This window comes from Embiotoca jacksoni, unplaced genomic scaffold, assembly GCF_022577435.1.
Source record: "Embiotoca jacksoni isolate LCO1_2020_lvr unplaced genomic scaffold, fEmbJac1.0.p SCAF_3, whole genome shotgun sequence".
Taxonomy (NCBI): domain Eukaryota; kingdom Metazoa; phylum Chordata; class Actinopteri; family Embiotocidae; genus Embiotoca; species Embiotoca jacksoni.
The window spans coordinates 13,185,279-13,209,951 of record NW_027185381.1 but is presented as its reverse complement, the minus strand read 5'-3'; the positions used below and the strand labels follow the sequence as shown (position 1 = coordinate 13,209,951).

Below are 24,673 nucleotides of genomic sequence, written 5' to 3'. Positions count from 1 at the left end.
GCTTAAATGTTATTGTAAGCAATGTAACCTTTGCCGTGTGCAAAATGTTCAAACCTCGTGCACAATTTCCACGCAAAATCCGCTTAAGCTGCGCGATGACACCGCACTATCTCTCTAATCATACTAATTGCCTCGAACAAGGAACATTTAGACACACTTGCGGAAATTTGATCTTTAGTATCAGGCTGCACTTAAATCCCCCTGCTTTCATTTCCATCCTTTCATCAGGTCTGAAAGTGTGCATAGGGAATGCTCAGGCAACCATGTCTTAATTACTCATTGACCCTTTGACCCACTGGCTGCATTGATACTCCCGTACAGCCAGACACAATTGCACGGGGTTGCAACCGACTGCAGCTTTGTGTGCGGCTATTACAGGATGATGTGAGTCAGTGAAATCTAAACTGTGGAGCATGTGAGCACATTGTATTTGTTTTCAGGGCTTCACCTTTGAGTCACTCTAAGCTGCAGGGGAGGGCACCCCGTTTGCTCGGGGCACAGGCTTAGCATTACATATCGAACCTTAGTCACCACCAAAGCAGGTTTAAATTATCTGGACTGCAAATGGACTTGTGTAAATTAACAAAATGTGCCTGCGAGATTGAAGCCTTTTAATAGCCGTGGTAACCTAGTCCTGTATTGAAGTGTCTAAATTACCCAACACACATCTAATGCGGTAATGAACAAAGAATTAATGCCTGTTTGGCAAGTTTAATTGCATGCTGGAGCTGGTAATAAGTTTTGTCAAGGTGAAATCTTTAAATACTTGTACTGTTTAGAATTTAGGTAAGTAAAGCAAAACAAGTGCTGAAATTGAATGGTGTTGCTGTAAAATGTTAACGTTCAACAGTGAACTTGCTAATCAACTCGCAAAGAGTTGTAATTATCTTCTAATTAGCTAATAAGTTCTCAGTTTCTTTAGTATATATAAAAAAAAAAATAGAACAATCCATGTTCATCTCCTTGAAATAGTAGATGCGGCCGCTTTGTAAATCAATTATTTAACAGGAAAGTCACACCAGTTTTTCCTCTGTCATATAGAAATATGGCTTGGCAGAAACAATTATTGTGTGAACAACCCCTGCAGCTAATGCCGTGAGGTTATCATTATGAAGCCTCTGGATCGGCCACCAGCACCGTCTCCGTGCTTGCTCCACGAGCAGCGGGGGTACCTGAGCCTTCACTCAGATCCCTGTAAGGATCACACCGGAATTACACGTTGATGCAGAAGTGTCAGCCAACATTGTCACAGTATTTACTGTCAAAATGGCACTTTTGGAATAATAATGTGACAACTGAAACATCAACCTCATTACTTTTCATCGAGAAACATCTCCAGTTGTGGACGTATGCACACTCTGATCAACTTTGAGACACCAATACTACATATTGTTTTGTAATTATTTAAAGACTTTTCTCGAGTTAATAATTGCTGACCTCTTGTCGTTGACATTTGAAACACTGCCTTTACTTTTTCTTTTGCCAAGTGGACAGCCATTCAAAATCTATTATGGTGTATTTCTTCACCCATGGGATGACAAGGGGCACCATAATTCTCTGTTTCACTTCCCCCCTTTGTGTATGAGTGTGTATTTGCGTGTGTGTGTGTGTGTGTGTGTGTGTGTGTGTGTGTGTAGGGGGAATGGAGATTTGAAAGACTTCACCTGCTGTGCCCGTGCTGCCACAGCTTCTGTCAGTGGGTGGCTGAAATGTCTGTCAGTCATCTTTTCTGGTTCAAGACCACTTCCAGCCTACATTAAGACTAACCTGCAACTTAGAAATGAATAATTCTGTCAAGGTCACTTATACTTTACATTTAAAACATTATGAAAATGCAAATTTTGTATTCCTATGGTGGAACAAAATTCCTAGTTCATATCATGTCTTTGTATGTAGTGTGTTTAGTTGATGGCCTTCAGCGTTTACACTTATTTTTATGCCCAAATCCCTATTTTTCTTCCAGTCAAGTTGATTATTATTTTGCTTTTCTTTCTTGTCGATGATATGGCATCACTTCATTCATACTTAATGCTTACTCTGTTGACATTAAGAGAGAAATGGATTTTAATAGTTTCTCCGCGACTTATCGGGAGAAAGAAATGAGCTATCCATTTTTATTATATATTATGCAGTATTTAAAGTTTCAGCTCATTAAAAAACAGACGCCCTCCGCACCCCCCAGGCTGTCTTTTACCCCCCACCAGCATGCAGTCAGGCTCCTCTAGCCACAGGCTCTGCTTGATCTGTTTTTCCCAAGTCAAAATTGAAACACTCAGAAATATTTATTTATTTGTTTATGCGTTTTTAGCCCACTAAAGAATAGCATAATGTCTTTGCAGCTTAAACAACTGGCATCAGTGGATCAGAAAAAGGGACTAATGAATGGTTTTGTATGATTGATATAATTTTTTATAATGCATTATGCTGTATGTTTTTATCATTCAGCTCAAGATGAAATATCCAGCACAAAGAAATGCTGCATGTACCTTAAATGTTTCACCAGAACAGGCCCCCTCGTGTTATTCGATCTCCGTGCTTCTTACTTGCACAATAAGCAGCAACCTATGCAGCAACTCAATACTAGTTTGGGGATTTACATTAAATACACCGATACTGATGCTGCATACAAACACAGAAATGGAATAAATCAATTTTGTTCTCAGGAATGTTTCACATACTTTTTGATGCAGCATGATCTCCAATCTTTCTGCAAATGAGCTGCAGTGCCTTGTAATGGTTTCTGCTCCTCGTGGGAGGCCGGTGTCTCAGAAAAGCTGCTGATTGAGGGAGAAATGTAATACAGGTGTAAAGCAGACTTGATAGGGGTCTTACACGAGGGTTATGCATTTTAACGCTGATATACATACTGTTACATATTTATCAGAGAATATGGCTTTCGCTGGGTTGACTCTTTCTGGCCTGCAGAGATTTGCAGGTTTCTGCTGGAGTGTTGTTAATTCAGTCGGAGAGGGGTGGCTATTATGTTGAATTAATAGGAATTAAGGGTTTAAATTGGTTAAGTAAGCACTTCATTAATCGCGAGTGGATTTCTACGTGTGAGAGGTTTATATGTGATGTAGAGAAAAGGAGGGAGTTCTGTATTAAAGAGGCTGGTTGGTGCTTTGTCGATGCAGACAAGAAAGCTGAGAGAAATTAATGTAGATCTGAAATTATTTGTCCGTTAACCGATTAGACGGAAAACAAATGGTCAATTATTTTGATTATTGATGAAATGATCTAGTCATTTAGTCACAAACAAAAATAGTGAAAAAAATGCTTATATTTATTTGGTTGCATTTGCTGCTTCTCTTTGTATACCACTGCAAAAGGAAAAGCTTTGGAGTTTTGAACTTTTGGTCAAAGACATTTAATGAGTATTGAAAATAAGCATTAGTTGCTGCCTTAATGTATATTTTAGATATGTATTAATGCACCTGTTTTCTTATGCAAGTTTGGTTTGCATATTATGTATTCAGGCCAGTGTGAAAATTTAAATGCTAGAGGCAAGTGCTTTTAAAGTTGCTGATTTATTGTCTATGGCTATTGGTTTTCTACCCGAGTGTCTTTTGTTCACATATATTCTTTTCCAACTTTCTCTGCGAGACTCAGGCTGAAAATCAGGGCTATATTTTAATTAAAGGCTCCCTTTGCTCGCTGAAACCTTTTTGAAGTGCGTAACTGTTCGATCATCTTTGGCAGCTTGGACATGATGTGAGCTGCTGTAAGTGAAGGTGTGGCGTGGTTCAGTTGAAAGCACCTGCCTTATTTGACGTGCATCCCACACTCAAGGAGGACTAATTGAGGTGTGTTTTTTATCTGGGCTTGCTAATGATGATGAGGGTGCAAGGGAAGTAGTCTGTCCCCTTAGGCTGAGGAATAGCATGACTTAACCAACCTTCTGTACTTATTGTCCAACAAAGGGGGAATTCACTTAATGCAGTGCTTCAGAAAAGTGGATAATTGTGGCCACGATCAATAAAGTAACAGAGCAGAAAATGAACGGTGTGTGCAGCGTAGCTGTGTTGTAGATATTTGACTGAAATCGAAAGAGAAACAAGGTTCTTGTGTTTGTTTCAACCAAGTCATCAAACATGCAGGTGATGCTAGTGTATGCATATACAAGCAGATAAAGCTATACATATTTACTTTGTGTATGAATAACTGTGACCAAAACGTTTGTGTGTGTGTGTGTTTGCATGGGTCTGTGTATGTGATCGAAGGGGTAGGTTTGGTTGGATGAGCCACATTGTTCCTGTGCGGCCTAGTGACATCGCTGGAGGGCAGGGAGGGATGGAACCTGAGAGGGGTGACAGTGATAAATAGCCCTTTTAATAACAGCTGCCCCACTTGGCCAGCGAGTCCCAGTCAGTGTCCTCTGTGTATTTATGCCTATGTTTATTTATGCATCCATAGCATGCAGGAAATCACCACCGCAGGGGTACAATCATTCTTTTTTTTGTGGTGGGGGGGTGGGGGTGGGGGGTTGCATTGGTTTAACTTTGGGAGGAGGTAAGCTAGCTCATCTTAAACCAAGCAGATATTCATTTAACCCTGAGGTTGATCTGTTGGTATGTCTGCGCTGAAATACACCTACATTAACATCACAGACAGCTCTCACTTTGATACACAAACTAAAGTCATGGCAGTACAAACAAAGGGAGGATTTCTTTAATAGGCACGTCACAGTTTCACACTCAGAGGGATCTCAACACAGTGTTGTCAATGGCTTTGAATCCTTTTGAGATGAAGACCGAATTTCAATTTGTATATGCATGAACAAACCCAGTAAATGTTTTTTCTGCATTTTCTGAGGACAGGTTCAATATTTTAAATCAGTGATTCCCAAACTGTGGTAGGTGTACCACAGTTTGCTGAAAGGCCTGTCAGTTACACTCCATCTGGCCAAAGTCCAAAAAGTATGATTTAATGTAATTGTGTTACACACAGTTATTACACATACACATCACATTACAATGATCTAAAAAATTGTTGTTGACGATTTAAATATTTTAGAATTTTTCTTCCTGTGCTTAGTTATGCAGGGTGGCATCTGACATAGCACAGTGCTAACGTTAGAGTGACACAGTTGAATTCTGACTCCTCTGTCATTGATTTTTATCATGCTGTAGGAGTGGAATTATGAAATGGCCACAAGGTTAAAAAAACCAAACAACAACAAAAAAAAACAGCTGTTTCTATGTGCCTCCACCTGCTGCTTGGTTTTCAGACATTCCTAATAAATGTACTTTTATTTTTACACAGTAGCCTGGTTAAATTGTGTTATATCAAATTAAAAAAAAACCTGTTGTTATCTGCAGTGGGAGTAGTACTTGTGAAAATGTTTGGCACATGGTCTAAAAAGTTTGGGGTACATTAAATAAATAAATAAATAAATACCATGTAAGTTTTCTTAAGAATCGGGATGTGTTATTACCTTGTATAGCTCCTCTGATTCTTTATGCAGCCTTCAATCTGCATGGCGTTTAGTTTTTTTTTTTGTTCATTGTTTCTCTATGACTGAAGTCAAAAACCTTTTGTCTGTGAAATATGACCTCAGGCTCAGGTTTGTGAATAGGCAGAGGGGAGGCTGTAGATCAGAGGTGTCAAAGCTTCTTCCCGGAGGGCGAAGCCGCCGCTGTTCTCACTCAAACCGGTTCCCTCCCTTTAATTGGTTCAATTAGTTAAGTATCCATATACATTATCGTGTATGCATTTTTCATGACTCCTCTTAACGCTCTGTTTAAACAGAACAACTTCCGGCTATGATTTGCCATTTGGATGAATGTCAAGGAGACTAAATGATTGCGCTAATTGAGTAATTAAAAGCAGATGTTGGAGCAAGAGCCAACAGCATACACTTTAAACACTTTGCCCTCCAGAAAACCTACAGTGTTTTTGACACCCCAGTTATGTATGGTTATCCCAGAGGTGCCTCTGTAATAGTTACAGTTTCACCCTTGTGATTATTCAGTTGAAGTCTTTGCTATTGAACCAAAATGGTGTTTTTATGCTATTTTGACCATGGGAAATGGTCTGGAAAAGAAAAGCCCATCATGGTGCCTAATGGCCAGACTCAGTGGCGCACAGATTCAATACGAGCTCTAGACAGGCAAAGCGCGATACCTACGCACTCGCCCTATCACTCTTGCCATCCGCTGTCCTCAAGTGGGACACGAGTGGTCTGCACGAGACTCTTTTGAGGGAGATGCTGTTATGTTGAAGGTAATTAACATTGGAAATGTGCCAGTAATGGGAATCAGTGTGCCATCAAATCGCAAAGGAGCAGAGTGTATTTCCATGGTTTTGACAGCTGTGGTGATTGGAGCATTGCTGGAAGGCTTTACAAAGTGCAGATCAATAAGTAACAATTTTCCTATTAAAGAAAAATTACTTGGACATTGTAGTAAGATAGCTTGTGGCTGTTTCACTTCACAGCAGTTATGGAGGAGCGGTCTCATTGAAGGAAGGCTTTTGTCATTTTTTTATATTTATATATATACATACATGTGTTCATTTTCATTCTTTTCAGCAGTAACTTATTTTTAACACATTTTTGCTCCAGTTCAAATAGGAGAATTAAACTTAATTAAATTTTTGTATTTGTTTTACAAATATTATTTCAAAAATAAATATCCTGACATCAGGTTATGTTGATATAATTTTCCTCAAATGTTTTAAAGCTACACAAACCACAGATCGACAGTTTCTCCAGCCAAAATATTTAAGAAAAAATTTTTCTCCTCTAGTTTGATTGGCTTTAAATATTTATCCCACTGTTAATGTTTGTAATGGACAGCAGCAAATTGATCCTGATACAACTGACTGCTTCAAAAAAAATTATTCTTTGAGTCAACAGCCAAATATCAAGCAAAAATGTAAATGTGCTGGCCTCATCATTGTTAACGTAAGCATTTGCGTCTCTGTTTTATATAATTTAAAATTTTATATTTTGGATTTTAGGACTGGATTCTACATATTTGAAGGCTTTGGGCTGTCTGGATTTACTTTAATGGGTATTTTTTTCACAATTTCTTTTCTTTTCAGTGACTAAATAAATAACCACCAATAATAGCTGTTATTCATAGTCCTGCTATTTATTATTTTATTTATGCTCAATAGGAGAGAAAGTTACCTGAACCAATGTACAAACATATTTAAATCAGATGTTGAGCAAGCAGCTCATTGCTCAAGGGGACTACTTACAAATGTGAAAATGTGTTATCTTATTAATTGATTTCAAAGAGTTTATGAGGTCATCTGATATTTTTGTACCTCCCTTTGTATGACAATAACTAATCCCACAATTTCCCCTGAAACCCAACAACATTGGTGATCATCCAGGACTCTTTGCACTGGTCACTTTATTCGTGTTTTTAATTTAATCCCATTTTCTGAAATTGCTTATCTTGGTTGTTTCACCTGTAAAGTCATTTACAGAGAGGTAATAATTGCCTATTTAAATGCCAAATGTAGTCAGTTAAGATGTTCAAAAGCGGCGGAGAGAGTTGATGACAAATTTTGCTTTAATAAATCTCTAGGCCACTAGCGTGGCTAATGAACTTAGTAATTACTCATCACTGGTTGGAGGAGTTTAGTCCGGGTGAGATAAAAGCAGTGGCTGCTGGGAGCCACAGGAATGGCACAACAGGCAACAATCAACACAGTGTCTGTGCAACAATCAATCAAATCTGTCAGGCCCTCAACAGTCAGAGTAATTCACTGGTGTTTTTCAGAAATGAGTACACCTTGTAAAATGTAGCTAAGATCACTTTCCCAAACACCTTCCAGCGCAATATGTTTAAACCAATGAGTTGTGTGTTGTGTGATTTATCACAATGCTCTGAGAAAAATTATTATTTTTAGCTAAGAAAGTGTTTTACGGGCTCAAATTTCTCAAGCCTGAAGTCACTTCCTCCTACAATGTAGTGCGTGGTTGAATGTTACATTCCTCTACAGTTTTTTGGCTCGGCGTTACAGCTCAGCGGTTTTTATTATTTGTTTTGCTTTGTTTTTCACTTTAATGTCTAGTCAATCACACAGTTGATGTCAGTATAAGACTGCATTACAAAAAGCTGGAGAAAGTAAAATGAACACAACACAGGCAGAGAAAGGAAAAGTGTTTGTTTATGAATATAAAGTTGTGCATGTATGTGTATGCATGTGTAAATTATGCAATGTCTGTCTGTCTCTGTCTGTCTCTATTGGTTTGTCTGTGTCTGTCTGCCTGTCTGTCTGTCTGTCTCTATCTCTCTATCTCTCTCTGTCTGTCTAGCTGTCTCTGTTTCTCTTATCTTATACATCCAACATATGAATTGTCATGTTTTACTGAACCTCTGTTAAACTACAGTAATACTTAAATACGAGTCAGAACAGGGTGGTGAGTAACACTGGACTATTCACAGATGCTCCTTTCTGCCAAGCTCTAAATCATGTTCCTTAATTCCCAGAGCCACATCTCAATCATACTCCTTGCTAATTTGAGAGTCACCCTCATTTCGTTTTAAACGATTCATTTTTGGCAAATTTGTAAATGGCCCTGATGTGTTCTACAATTTAGTCAATTACTGTTTCAGCCAGCAGGACTCCAGGGACCAGGAACATACATCGCCTGGAGGTACCATCTCAATAATTGTTTCAGAAAAGTTGGGAATGGATTGCTAGCGCTCTGTTCCACTTATTGAAATGTCAATTGGAGGCAAAACCCTTTCCCTTCTCTTCTCACTCTTTCTTAGTACAGTTTGACTGCTTCGCCTTTCCTTCCCTAAACCATTAACGAACGATAAAACTGAGTTTGATTCTCATATTTAATGTAAAACCCACTGTGTTGTTGTGATGACAGTCCTAGCAAGGATTATTTACCAAAAGAATGGCACAGACTCATATTGTGTCTTTGAATGAATCCATTAGTTGCCGTTTTCCTGTCGTTTGTCAAATACAAATGTAGCAGATAGTCTTCTGTATTCTGAAATTCTGATTAATTATTAATTAGCTGGATAAAATTAAGAGATGATGATAATCCAAATTAGGTTTTACTGGGTACTAATTAAGAGGACAATCCTTCTTTATGTATCCAAACGGCATGACCTGAAGACCCCAATTAATTAAGTTATTATTAGCCATATCCCTGCGTATAGATCTCATTCAACTGACGGCAAAATACATCTGGAAAATGTGTTTCGGTTTGTTTTACCACAAGGTCCCACACCCATCCTCAGAGCCAATTAACCTGTGATGAGATGTTGGTGAATGCTGGTTAATTAGAGCAGCAAAGAGATCTGATGCAGGGGTATACTTTAGCTGTTATCTGTTGCCTTTGCATCCCTGTGTGTTCACTGAAACACAGTGAACTGCCTATGTAGAGTCATCTGAGACAGTGTGATGCAGGTCCAAACTGAAGAAGTCTCAATGTCATGTTTGCTGTTGTAATCTTCATATATATGGTCATGTTTATGGACGTTTCAATGGGCTACTAGTATATGCCTTATACAATTGTCCCCAGTTTGACTCCCAGACACTCAAACCTTTGCTGCATGCCATCGCTGTTCTCTTTTTTTTTTTTTTTTTTTTTTTTACCACACTTCCTGTCTGTCTCTACAGGACCAAAAACCCAAAAAACCTTACAAAAAAGCTAAATAGTAAATGCTAATTTGTCAAAAACAATGAAATCTCTATTTGTCAGTGTTTGTTGTAATGTTGCTTTTGAAACAAACCACAGCTGTGTTGCATTTTTAAACAAAATTATATAACCGTATCAAAGTATATTAAAATGCTGTCATATACAAATTCTTGATCATTTTAACATGAAGAAATAGAACAAAATCAGAGTTGTTGTTTTAAAAATAAAAATCCCTTTGATGTAAATTGCTATAAATTAATGATTTAGTGTCGTCAGTTAATTATTCATATTAGCTTTTTGATTCCCCATTATCCTATTATTAAATATGTATATGTACAAATACAAATGAAAACCTCTGCAGTCAGATGATGCTAAAATCCTTTTTTTTTTTAACACGACAGTATGAATGGTTGAAAAATGTCTATCAGAGCAGCAGCTGTCAGCAAACTTTGCTCCACAGTGTGTATTCCAGTCATTGTTAATAATAATGAGTAGATGTGTGTGGTCTGTACCGTGGGTCAGCTCCATCTGTCTGTTATGATTACTGGATGGGTAATTCTGTAGTTCTGTGTGTAAGACCTTCAGCTCTATTCTATAATTAACTTTTGCCTGCGCCCATCAGGTTCCACTCCTCACTTGATGTGTCCATAGTGACTGTTACATGCAGCCAGCTTGCCATTGAGTATGTATTAAGCTGTCAGAGTGGGCTGCTCTCCCAAGCCGCCTGTCTTCACTGAACAACCCAGCCTATTAACTCCTATTGACTGTGACACACATGTCCCTCCAAAATGAGCGGTTCTGTATTGATTTTTCCTGAGCGCTGCTCACTTCCCCCTTTCATGCCGCCAAGGGTGAGATCTTTATCCTGACTGATTGTATATGTTCATCGTATCAGAGTACTGTTGTGCAATTGCCATTTCAGACCCGTGAACCCTCCTCTGCTCTCCCCCCCCTTTGTATCATGGCTACTTGTATGCAGCCAGGTCTCAGGGAGACAATTAAAAGGCCTGACTCCCCAGTGTCCCCTCTAACGCTGCAGTCAAATGGAGCTGCAGACCTTCCACACAGCCCATAGCCCCAGCTTTATATAGCGCACAGCATAAGACATAAGACATGACAGCCTGTTCTTCTCCCCCCACTAACACACAGCCTCCCAATCAATGGAGGCTGAATAGAAAGCTGCCATATCCTCTCAGTGATGCTCTTTCTAACTGCTACAGCCAAAATGAACTCTGACAGCATGTATCGACGTCATATCAAGCTCCACCATTGAGAGAAAAATGATTATCTGCTGGTGAGATCAGTTATTGACATACTGTGGAATTGCTTCGCCTCCCCAAGGGATTTATTGATACAGTTTATTGCATATAAATATTTATCTAATATGTGTCTGAGATAGATTTGTCTAGTTTAGGCCTACAGTGCTAGTGTGTGGTCTGATGTGTGGTTAGCCCATGGAGGGCTATCAATGCCTCGCTCACACTCTCTCCCACTCAACCATGACTCTGCTTTTCTTTCTTCTTGGATACTGTTTTTACAGGCAGCATGAAATTGCTTTGGCTGTTGGGACTCCATCTTGAAGTTAATAGTAAAACATGTTGTAATTACATTTTATTGCCTCTCACTCTAGAAAATCAAAATGGCTTTACTGCGGCCATCATATTGTAAATGCATGTAGACGTGCTGCCTGCCACAGCATCAGTGGAAGAGGTGCTCAAACTCTCAAACAGGAAGAAAAAAAACCTGGAAATACCCTAATGGAATGGCACTGTAGTAAATACATTTAATGGTCCTGCATTTCAGTTTTTACTTAAAACTTTTGCACTGAACTGAATATTCACAGTCTATTATTGTTATCCTGATTCTACATAATATAATTAAGCTATTTTAGTCTATTCTGAACATGCTACATCAACTGTTTGTCTGTCCTGGAAGAGTGATCTTTTTCTGTTACATGTTCTAAAGTTTCTTCCATTGTTCCATGATGGGTTTTTTTCTCCCAGTTTTTAACATCCCTAAAAGCAAATTTATAATATTGGGTTATATCAATAAAATTTACAAAAATAGGAGACTTAGAAAACTGGGGACGGATCACAATGGTGATTTCTGCATGTCCTCCTGGGTTGTCAGCAAAGTGATACCAACCCAGAGCCCCAATGATGGGAGGGCCCTTGAAAATCCTGGAATGGAAAGTGAAATACCAAGAAAATGTGTTGCAATTTAAGCACATATCACACGTTATTATTACTTTTTAAATGTGGTATAAACAGTTTATTAGTGGCTGACTTTAGTGGAAAGTGGCCCACAGAGACTATATATAGGGCCCAGAATCTTAGCTACACCCCTGCAATAAGAGCTAGGAAAAAATAACTAGCAAAGCAGCAATACAAGTTCTGAATTCAAGAACAAAGACTCCGTCACAATTTTTATACCTCGTCACTGACAAATGACTTTCTTGTTATTTTCTAAGTGTGATACAGATGTAGTTATGAATGGTGCAAATTTGGCATTTCTTTTGATTGGCGTCTATTTTCTTATATGTAAAAGAAGTACATTCAGAAATGGCTCTTTTCCTATAAAACAGCCTTTAACCAAAAGCTGGAGACTTAAAACTCACCACAGGCACCACTTTTTTGTGATGGACCAAATAGTTTCTAGAGATATAAAGAAAAATTGAAAGACATTTAAATCTGAACAATTCAGTATCCTTCTTGTCCCATAGTACCAGTTTAAGGATCTTGTTTTCACGATTCTGCTCTAACAGCCTCTGTCAAAATCAGATGAAACGATTTAAACCTAACAAATCTGTCACAGGAGTGTCCATCAGCTTTATCTCGCTCGTATTATGTTTTTATTGTACACCAAATGTTGTATCGATCTTCCGCCTCTTGTAGCACCTGAACTTGAGGTGACCTGCTTTTGCTGTTCAGATGTTGTTGTTGTTGTTTTTTTTTTTTTTTTTTTTTTTTTTTTTTTTGGGGGGGGGGGTCTTTGGCATTTCAATCATACAACTTGGCCTTTGTAAATTTTCTTAGTTACATACAATTTTTCAAAACAGTTATTTTACAGCATAAAAGGAAAAACTCCTAGGTTCAGTACCCCATCATCCAAAAAGAAAATCTAAAAGCAGATCATTCAGAGGACTTATTCTGATCATGGTATTGTAGGAGATACTGTACACGTCACAGTGATATTGTATGATATTGATTTTTGCAGACAAGCACATGGCAGAGTGACTTTTTCTCCTGGATGATGCATGACCACGGCCTCACAAACATGACAAGCAGTCTCAGGTCAAATACCTCTGTTTCCCATCCTCCACTGTGTCTCTATTACAGTCTGTTAACTCTTCGGCTGACTTATTGACCACCTCTCATGCTCGTTACTCAACAGAGCAGTAGTTTGCAGTGATTGATACCATGACTGCTCTAAGACCTCTCTCAGCATCTCTCCAAATCCTATCTGCGGTTTTAAAGCCATGAGTGGTTTTCATTAATGGTCTCTCCTGTTTATGACACTATAATTAGAGTTGAGGAAAGACACCTAACTACCACGGTTCCACCATACTGAGAAAGTCAATAATGCAAGCCCAACAACTTCTCACACAATTGAGCCCTGTGGAAAATCTATATGCTCTGCTGCTCTATGTCTTTACGGTGCTGTTTGAGAAGACGCCACCTGATTTGTTTGTGTTTTGTCCTCCACTTTTAACTAATCCCACTGAATTGATTATGAACAGCAACGTAGCTTGCGTGGGATGTTTCCACTGTGTGCGGCAGGTATGCGACAGCGTGTTTGGTGTAGCAGAGTCCCAGCCTTGTGGCCATTTACCTACTTTTATAATTTGTTTTGTGCTCCACCTCATGTACATGCAGCGACTCCTGTAAAGAAACCCAACCAGGCTGACCGCTACGCATGGGTTATTTGTGTGGAGCGTGTCATGTGGGATATCATATTAGATTGCTTTCCCAGAAAATAAGTCTGCCAGGTGGTCCATTGGGCTTTTCTCTGTGTATCTGCCAGGCAGGACCACGCGTAGTTACACAGAGAAAGAGACTGTTTGAATACACACAAATACGCTCACTCATCTGTCTTTTTAATTAAAGCAACAACACAAAACCACTAAGGGAGTACGACTGCTTCTAGACAAATATGTACTGTTGTGGCTTTAGTTGATGAAACAAATGTGTTCCTTGATTTTACAAGTTAGTTTCAAGTGAACATTTTATCAAGGAAATTCAATCATTCAGGAACCACTCTGCTACTTAAACGTTATTTCCCAGTCTGGCATTCGTGTCAAGCTCTTGATGTATGTTTTCTGCTTTCTCTTTCACAGGTTAGTGTGAGACAACAGCTTTTGTTGAAGAGGTGTTGAACAGAGTGGTGTGTATAGTCCATAAATGTTGAGCAGATGGTGTTCCTTTCCAGTAAAGGTAAGTCAGCTTTTATTTATTTATAGCCCGACACTGCAAAGGATGCCTCAAAGGGCTCCACTAAAGAAAAAGATTACAACAGTGGCCACATGAAGCAGAAAACTTAGAACTAGCTTCTTTATCCTGGTGCCTGGATTTGTAACACGGCCCTTGGTTTCAGCCGGGGTCGTGGCTGCCGTCTGATGGGTGCTGTATAAAACACCATGAATAGTTGATGTCCGAGTGTTGACTGCAGCCCAGGCTTGAATGTAAATAAGATGCTGCAGACTGGGACACAGTCTCGTGGATCAGGGTCACTACAGCTCTGTTTCATGTGGCCTTGCGATTTCTGCATCCCCTGTACACCCTAGAGAAACAAAACTAAAGCCACTTTAAGACCAAAAGAAAGTGTGAAAAAACACGGCCCTGTTGTTTTGCCGAATGCAGCCAATCTGTCAATGCAGCAGAGGGCTGTGGGCAAACACTGAAGTTTCATCTGATAAAGTTAAACCTCGATCAACTTTTTACACAATGCAACACAAAGTCCTGTGTGGGCCAATCAAATACAGTACATGCAAGAGCACACCCCTGGTAAATTACCAGTAAAGTGAATGGTGTATATCTCCTTTTTTCCTCTGATAATCATTTTGTAATTTCTAAATTCCTGTTTAACTGTAAACCACTGTGAAGAGTTTTGCTGTAGACTGTTTGCAGCCTTCAAAGTTGACTTGGATTAAATATTAGGTGGCATTGCAGAACCAGTGATGTTTGGCAGGGATTGTTTGCCATGTTCACCATCAAATATTAGCATCATAGTGCACTAACATTTCTTAATTAGCACCAAACACAAAATATAGATATGGCTGATGGAAATCCAGTTTCTTGGGTATGGTCAAACAAAACGACTGGATGTTGTGAAGTTTTGATCTCTCTGTGTGGAAAAGGAGGAAAAGTCAGGAAATATTCAGTGTCAGTAGGAACCATCAACTGTAGACCATACATGCACACACACTTGACTAAACTTTATCACGATCAATTTAGTAGTAATTGATTTATTTTACTCAGGACCAAAGCGATAGACACACCAAAATAGAGCCACGCTACTACGAGGTATAAAAACACTTCATCAAAAATAATTCTTCAGAAAAATCAACAGAGTAAAATTTTGTTTTTCAACAAATTTCAGCTTATAGGTCCCAGTCTCATTTCAGTATGAAAGCAGTGTTAATGAGGCCAGGAAAACATGTTGAGATGACAGCAGTCTAATGACTTCCATGACAATATACAGGCAGTGGTGTAATCACAACTAAATGTCAGACACCATAAGGCCTGGTGCATAATGGCTCTAAACTGATATCTCTCTCTTGCTTTAATTATGAAATGCAAATTTTGCTTAAAAGGTATTGATTGTAGTCCAAAGGAAGAGCAAGCCATCAACTAAAAAGTGAAGAGAAGGACCTTGGAGTCATCACAGGCTGAACAATTGTGTGGGGAGGGATTTGCTTTGTGAAACAAAAGACAGGCAGCTACTCAGGTTAGCGACATTTTTCCATGATGAGATCAGGGGTTAAGTAAGCACCAGGTTGAGATGAATATCAGTTATGATACTCAGGTGCAGACTTCGGCCATTAATCAAAGCAGTCAGTCAGGGACTTGTGAAGCAGTTTTAAGAGTAACTGAATCCCCCAGAGTGAGGTGCATCAGTCACTTTGCCAAGCAGGAGATGAACCGGTGCAGGCAGCAGGACAGTGGATAGTTATCTATCATGAATAAACTAGGCCTGTGAGAGCAAAGCGACAGGCCTTGCTACACAGAGCTGAGTGGAACTGTGGGGCTGATGGGACATATTCCCCCTGGATGCCCCTCACCCTCTGGCCGGCCTTCCTGGGAGACTATTTGCTTGGAATCCAACATGTGCTCTTGAAAACGTAAACCAAACTTAGCTCATATCAATTCACCCTTGACTGGAAACCTAACCTCGGTGACTGAATGAACCAGTGTCATAATTAAATCATCACTGCTTCGCTTTTACTGTGCCTGCAACCCTAACCACAGCAGGAGAGGGGTAAGAGGAACGTGGCTCTGAGGGCCAGTGATGACAGTAAAACCAAGAGCTCGGAGCTTCGCTGAATGGTCATGCATGGCAGGAGCCGGTGGGGCAACAGCCACCCACATAACACCCGCTTAGACCTTATCTGGATATCTGTGCTATCGCTCTCTTAGTTACTTTTACATTACCCTTACTTACCGCACTCCTTTTAAACATTGTTCATTACCTTTGAGAGGGAAGGTGCACATTTAGTTACTAACCTTCAGATTACCTGCACATTTTTAAACCTCGTGAACTCATGCCCCCTTCTTTTTTTTTTTCATTTGTTCCCTTTCTGGTTTTGTCTCTTAACTTCCAGCGCTAATTGCCAGCTTGGGTACTGTTAGTCCTGGTGACGCACTCTGCTTTGAAGGACCTTTACTGTATATAAGTTATTGACCAAATTCATACTCCACACTCCAAACAAATAGAGGGCAGCATTTTACCAGAAGGCTATTGTGTCTACCTCTATTGTAACACACAAGGAAATTTGGGAATGTATTCGGTACAGTTTGTGTTGCCATTAGCTGCACTAAAGATGTGTTTTGAATTGTCCAAATAAGGTCAGTACAATGGCATTGTGAGCTAAAATGTCCTCCGTTCAACTAGATTGCAACTGTTCTGAACCGCCTATCAAGAAACAGCTAACTTAAAACATTAACATAGTCAGGAACTTCATACAATTACCGACTTTTTTAAGGCCAACGTCTTTTGTAGAACATTAAAACCCAGAATCAGATTCACTGCCAAATAAGGTTTCTCATACATACATACATACACAGTGACCATTCAAAGTGAGAAAAATAAAACTTGTGCTAAATAAACAAAACAAGAAAGAATAAGTGCATAAATATCTAGGAGTGCAAATTGACTGATTTATAAATATGAAATGAAATAAATGAAAACAGATTTCAACGCTGGAGCGCTTCCTTGTTGCTGAAAAACATGGAGTAAGTCTGTATGAGCCGTTTTGTTCCCATCAGACAGCAAATGATGGAAAATCCTTTACAAACAGTGCTGCGTCTCGACAATCATGCAGCCATCTCTACTCCGTGTTGCCTTAATGCCTAATGGCATGTTGTGTAATGACTGTGGACTTATCAGAGTTCATCCTGTTGAACAGAGGATATTAAGGAGGGTAGTTACAGAGGCCAGACTTTAATTTGACCTCTGCCTGCCCTCTTCTCCAGCGAGGTGGCTCAGAGAAGCAGGCTGGTGGATTGGGCAGTTGGTGATGAATGACTGTATTTGGTGGGCAGATTGTTACAGTTCCACACTAATTGAGGGGTCAACACAAAGAGCAAATGTGGTAATTGAGTCACTTGACTGTGGCTATTGAGCTTACCACAACTCTTTTGACCCTGCAGCCTGCCCTAAAGTCTGCCACAGAGCACTCTTTCACCTCTGTTTTTATTGTGCCATCCAAAAGATATTATTGTCTTGTTTATTAGTTCTTTTTACGCACATCTACAGTTATCTGAGATGGGTTTATTGAACTCTAAGTGCTCCACTGTTTTCATTAGAATAGCACTTTAAAAGCAGTCTGTGGTAAAAGGACCTGTCCAGTGGTGGAGAGGCAGTAAGAAAAATATGTAATTAAAAAGGCTGCAGCCTAAACAGTGCCCTCTTGATTTGTTTAACTCATACTGCCAAAACCTTGGCTTCAACTGAAATTCATGACATACTTTTACACAAAAAGAGGACTATGGGTTTTGATCTCATCACTTACACTGGAATCCTATTAACAAGGGATTTCTTTTATTGACCGAAGTGACATCTGCAGTGAGAAACACCTGTTTCCATGCACCTTTGGGAGTGTGAGTGTTGTATTAAAACAGACTTGAAAAGATGTCAACCTCTCCTTTACTGTCTGCCTGTGTAAGTTTTACTTTATTTTCCTAATTTCTGAATAACTTTACAATAGCAGTCTTTAGTTTGAATTTGTTTGACCATTAAATTGATTCAGCATCTATATGTGCTGTAACTTGTCTAAAGTCTTAAAGTCCCATTTATTCTACGGTATGTCTATCCTTCTTAAAGCATTAATGTGGTATCAGTGCTGTCATTGGCACTTGAGTCTGATGGCCCTCTTTAGTGTCCTGATGAATAATTCATGAATCCAGTTCCATTACTCCTTTCTTTGTTTTGTCCATAGAAAAATAATCTGCACAATGAAATAGGGCTGTAACTAACAGTTTGTTTTCTATATGAATTAATCTGCTAATTATTTGTTTGATGAATTATCATTAAGTGAAAATGCAAATAATATTTTCCCAGAACCCAAGACAGGATCTTCACATGTCATATTTGTCCAAACAACAGTTTAAAACCTGAAGAATTTACTCTACAATCATACAAATCAGGGAAATACAGTCGATATTTGCATACGAGATGTTGGAACCAGATAATCATTGGCATATTTACTTGAAAAATTATTAAAACATTTATCTGATTATCAAAATATTGTCTGATTGACTAACGGATGAATCAAGGGTTTGGTTCTCCAACAAAAATGTTCCACCCACTTCCTTGTCTTCTCTTTGTGTGCCTCCCTCCGTTGGGTAGAATAGAAGTTAATAATTGCTGGAATAGAGAATTTCCTGTTGTACCAAACAGTGTTTACATTCTTCTGTTGAGATATTTTGACTGAGCCTCATCGCTATGTTATTTTGCCAAAGTAATCGTCTTTGTGGTGGAGAGAGGTTCCGGTGTTGTTGGATGGAGTTTAATGGATCTGTTAGCCTTTGCATTTGCTTTTCTCCTGAAACATGCGCTCAGCTGAGACTTGGGCAGAACACCATCCATTTACACCTAATGGCCATTGCCTTTGGATGTGTTGAATTGTGAACAACTGTGTGTTTGTGTGTGTGTATGTATGTGTGTGTGTGTGTGTGTGTGTGTGTGTGTGTGTGAAAAGCTACAAGGACAAATGCATTCTGCATTTAATGAGTGTGGGCCAAAGGGAACCTGGGTAGTTAAAACTGAGAGTTGGCGAGACTATTTTGTCCCTTGTTACCTGACTCTTCTGTTGCACCTTTAAACTGCAACATGCCACTAAACTACTCTGATGGTCTCACAGGACAGATGTTGCGGCGGCAGCCCTGTGTGAATGGGATTGATGGACCACATTAAACTCTGAGCTTCATCCTGCTTAAATGCTTTTGAACACTAAATCTTTTCGGCTATATCACTGTGGGAAGAGCGCAGACTGTAGAAGATTTATCCAGGAGATTGTTGGATTGTCATTTGAACTGTATATGTGGCTGATTTGTGTGTCTATTTATTGCATGGGTAGAAACAAAGATGAGATTTCTTTGTTTACGCTGGCACATCTCCCAAAAGCCTGTTTAAATATCCGCCATTCTCCTCAAATCCTCCTTACTCCTGACTAAGATGGGATTGTTTTAATGCACAGAAATATGGATGTTGTAATTACCATTTGCACAAACAAGACAGCAGCTTCATTGATATGCTGCCGCTGATAAGACAAGAGCTTGGCAGCGAGACAATGGTTGAGGCCACCAGGGGCTCTGCAGCACCAGGGACACGGGACCGTCCTCCCTCCTCCGTCAATGCAGACTACCAACAAAAGCGGCCCGTCATTCACTGCACACTAACGTTTTTAATTAATTTTCAGTCATGCTCTCCACGGAGTGCTTATGTGGTGGTGTTGACCCCCAGATCTGAATGTAGATCTGAATGTAGCTTTCTCCTCAGCCCTGGCTGTCAGAAGGTCAGCAGTGGAGGCTCCCTGAGCACGAGCCCCATTTTCTATAGTCCCGGACTCAGGAGGCTGTGACCATTGTCCTAGCAAGGAATGTGCATGTGTTAAAGGTCAGTAAGGAAAATGGCAATACACTCGGGCATGTCTAAGAACATGCTAAACATGATAAACTGTGTTGACTCTCAATATCTCACATCAAGGGTTTGTGTAGTTTTCAGTGGTGTTGTGAACCTTATTTTGGTAGTTGCCATGGCAATTGTCTCTTGGCTGCATCAGTTATTGACAAAACTGTCAGAGCAATCTATTAACCTTTACAAGGATGTCATATATTGTCACTTCCTAATGTTGCATTAAGACCCCACGGAGAAGGGCTTTAAGTCCTGCTCTAGCTCGCCATGCATGGGTACAAATCTGGGCGGCCTGTGGATAAGCCGGATCAGAGTTGATCAAATTGCTGTTGTCTTAAAGCCATTCTGATTTGGATTACTTCACAGGAGTGGTCACACCCGCTTGGTCTGTAAATCTATAGGTCCTTATGTTTCCACCTTGCACCCCCACCGTGCTCTGTGATCTGTCGGGGCTTTGGAGGATGAAAGGAAGTAAGACTTGTTATTTTTGTTGAATGTGCCAACTGCGTTCAAGGGGGGCTTTTCAAATAAGTGCCCTTGACCTATTCTTATCTCTCCATCTTCTTGTTACCCCTCTTTCTTTTCTCCATAGGGGGCTATATTTGGTCTGATTAACTAATGGCTACTATGTTGTTTGAAATGAAGGTTTTGGGGAGACTGCAGAGCTTTCTTCAAAGCCCTGTCATCATGCTGGTTGACCTTCGCCTTGGCTTTCCACGAGGAGATTAGACATGTGGTCCACCTGATCTGCTTACTTACATCTCACTGATGGCTGTTTTGATCATATTCTCTTCACTTTTATTACTCTTATCCGATTCACTTCTCTCACTTTGAATTATATCTCTAGACTAAAACTAAATTCAGAGGAAGCAGCCACTAAAAATATCTTCAGCAGAGGTTTAATCCCAGCCTTGGAAAAATATTTAAAAAATATCTGTGATATTTTGGCTGATCTAGGATGGCATTATTTCTGCAAGCTTTTGAATCTGGCCCTGGTGGCTGGGTAAGATGTCCTCTGGTCTCTAAAAGCTTTAGATCTAATGGTGGACCATTTTGCTCACAATTAATAGAGCTCCCCATGAGACCGGGAGCCTATAGACTTGTGGAAATATTGTAGCAGCCTTCAGGCAGCTAGCTTGATGTGGCTTTCTTCCCCGTCACTCACATTTGTCGTAATGGCACGAGAGCCTCACTGGCTATTCCCCAATGCTGTGTGTGAGCCCGCTGCCCCAAGCATGTCTCATTTCAAAGTGCTGTCACTCCCTCCTTCCTGGCATCTATTAACACTCACCATTATCATGCTAATCTACATTGTATGATTACATAAAGTAATTTATGCACACTTCTATTCCATGGCTGCACAGAGAGGCATACACCTATTGTTGAATGTTTCAGAAAGAGCATTTCACGATCACATTCACTTTATTTTCTCTCATCTGTTTTACTTTCTTGCACTTTTCACACTTGTCTTGTTACTTTATCAACGCAATCAGTAAAAGCTCTCGCAAAGCTTTGAAGGCCTCTGCCTACTGAGAAAATAATAGCCAGAATCTCTAACTGAGCCATGGTGCTTTGTTCATGAAGAGAGGACAAGTTGAGATCACTTTCCTCACAGTCCTCTTTAGCTCCATATAGGAAATGGTAGGAATGTGTTTTTGTGTTGAAAGCAGAGGGCAAGAGATGAGCTCTCTTCCTCATTTATTCACAGCTAGTGGAGTAATTAGGAATGCAGAAGGCTGTTAAATTAAAACTGAATTGCACTTATTAACATTTTAACTACCAACCCCACCCTCTTTAGACACTAAACAAGGACAGTTTCAGCTCTAATATGCCTGAAGAATCCCGCTGAGGGGACTCTTTATGTATCTCTAAAACAAAGACGTTCTTTAAAGTAAGATCTCCCTTTTGTTTGAACAATCAAGCATTTAACATTCAGTGTAATATGCCAAGGCGTCCTCCATGCTGTCAGGAGACACACCACCAGAGCTTCTCAAACTCTCTGCTTAATGGAACACTATTTGTGGTCAGATTGGATAGCTAATGGTGGTCCCTTTGAGGGTAGCTCTCCAAATTAAATAGCATGGATTCACATCTGTCAGACAAAACCAGGAGGCTCTTTGTAATCAATGACCCAAACCAAGAGAGGCTCCACGGGGGGCACCTCTGCTATGATGGCAGCAAGCGTAAGGAGCCACCAGGGATGGAGGCAGCTCACCTGCACTAACAGCCACTGTGCTGGGCTTGTGGAGTACGCTAGAACCTGGGAGGGAGCACCAGCAGGGTTAATGTACATTTATAGAACAGGTCAAACTACTTAGGCCAGGCACTGATTTATAAAGCAGGAGTGCAATGTGACTAAACTGTAAAGGGAATTCTTGTTTTTCTGTGCAAACATTGCCGTCGGTGTTGTGTTAAAATGTTGAACCCCATTAATTTTATCACTCCCCCTCTCTTGTTTCTCTACGTCTCTAAATTTTGTTTGGAGGAGAGACTAGCAAGACCTCCCGCTGTTGTGGAGAATTTCCTCTCGTTGTTAATTTTCCCTGCTCCATATGGCGCCACAGACACTTCACCTGCAGGCTGTAGCAGGCCGTGCGGCAGGCAGCAGACATCCTCGGGCTCAGCCTGTCATTTACACAGGCCCGTGCATCTGTCTGAGCAGAGCAGAGCAGAGCAGAGCACAACCGAACAGAGACAGCTCTTCCCTTCACCTCACAGCCTGAGTTCGGCACCATCCACCTGACAAAATCTGATTCTATTTGTGAAATACAGTGAAACATAAGATGATAATGGCGGCAGACAAGATCACGTCGACTCACGTCCCCACTACCAGTTTGGAAGAGTCAAGCTGGAAAATAGCCAGAGAGATCATGCCAAACGTGTGCATATGAGTCTATCTTTGTGTATGTGCACGCATATGTGCACACTTGTATGTGTGTGTGTGTGTGTGTGTGTGTGTTTTCAGGGGACTTGAAGTTTGCCTATGGCAGAGGCATGGAAGAGAGGGTTTCATCCTGGTTTGTCATTGATTAGAGAAGGGTCTTTAATTCCTTCCCACCCCATGTTGTGATTCATTTGCATTTTGTGTCAGGAGGTAATGGAGTTTTGCTCCACGGTTTGCTCTGAAAATCTTGAAGATGTGGTCTAATGTGCATGCAGCCGCTAGCAAAGAGCTTTCTGATTTATTAGGTCTCTTGTGTTAGCTAATTTTTTTCCCTTCTTCCTTGTCTTTGCGTAGGACTTTTTAAACATTGTGGAGGGAGGACAGGTGTGAAGACTCTCAATATACTTGTCATAATGATTATCTTACAGATGAAATTTTCACCACAAATGGATATGCATATTTCTAATATAACTGTATTGTAGTTTTCACTTTATCTTTAATTACATCAAAACCTTGTGTGTCAGGAGATATACTGTCCCTGTATTGTCTAGACATATTCTCTGTTTTTTGTGTTTTGGTAATTTATCAAACAGGTTATCTAATGTAAGATTTAAGACATTGATAAGCTATATAATTCTGAAAATAAGAAAACTTCTCACAACTTTTTTTTTCAAATTTATTTAAATTTTAAAACATGTTTTTAAAGGCAAAAAAAGAAAATTGCTAAATTATAATCAAAGTTAATAGGATTTTATATTGTTTATTACAGAATTATTTTTTAATTATTTTAGAAAAATGTTAGACATCTTTTTCTAAATGAGGTGACAATTTGTTGGCTACTATTTGATAATTCTTTGAGTCCTTGTACTAATTTACTGCAGTAAACGCTGTGAGCTCTCGCTGTCCCTCCTCATTCCTGCACATGCCCTCATTTTCCATGAATCTTAAAGGGTTCCTGTTCACAGAGGTCTGATTTTCCCATTATGTCTGAGATGAGATGTGAGGTTAGGGGAAGCTACTTGTGGATCTGGATTGGCTGTGGGTTGGCGAGTCGGGTTAGTTTTCTGAGCAAAGTTGGAAAAATGTGGAGATAAAATTTGTCAGCCTCTGGGGGAGGCCGTGTTCAGGGTCACAGCTAAATCTGTGAGCCATGGGCGAAAGGCTAGCCCATAATTCCGGCACAGACGAGCGGAGAGCTGACCTCAGTACAGCTGAGGCCGATCCACACTGATTTCAGCCCACCTGCTGGATAGTCAGTGGGATAACAATGAAGGCTGAGGGGAGAGATCGGGGGTCTCTCTCTCTCTTCTTCTTCTCTCTTTTTCTTTTTGGCGTGTCTGAAGAAACCTGTATGTCCTTGCACACTGACTGTCTCTCTGCTTTTTCTTTATCTCTCTTCAAAAGAATACAGCTGTTCACATAACAGTGTGATGTTTCAGAGGTAGCAAATGGAATTTTCAAGGAATCCTCGCAAAATACTTAAGTCTATCAAAGAAATAACTCAATAAATATCTAAAATGACAAAACGAGCTCTATTTTCATCCACATATTGATTTTCTATTATATTAAAGTGTTGCATCAACATGCAATCATGTTAATACATCTTACCTATTGTGAGTCATGGCTCATTCAACTGATAAATATGTAAATTAAAATGTTTTATAGTTGATAGCCAACATTAATCTCATTTGGATGTCTTAAACCAAATTAAATGAAAAAGTGGAGCTCAAAGCAGTTTGGAGGGAGTGTTGTGAATTCATCTCTGAATTAAAAAGGAAATGAGCAGGGGACAGAACTTGCTTTTTTTTTATTACAAATGT

General features: G+C 39.8%; 1 protein-coding gene across 1 annotated transcript in view; it reads left to right on the top strand.

Annotated features, from left to right (window-relative positions):
- Positions 1-14,004: 14,004 nt before the first annotated feature.
- Positions 14,005-24,673, top strand: part of skor1b (SKI family transcriptional corepressor 1b) — a 29,480-nt gene continuing 18,811 nt past the window's right edge. Inside the window, exon 1 of the mRNA XM_069163342.1 lies at positions 14,005-14,049. The gene's annotated coding sequence lies outside the window, so the exon portion shown is untranslated. The remainder of the gene's footprint in view (positions 14,050-24,673) is intronic.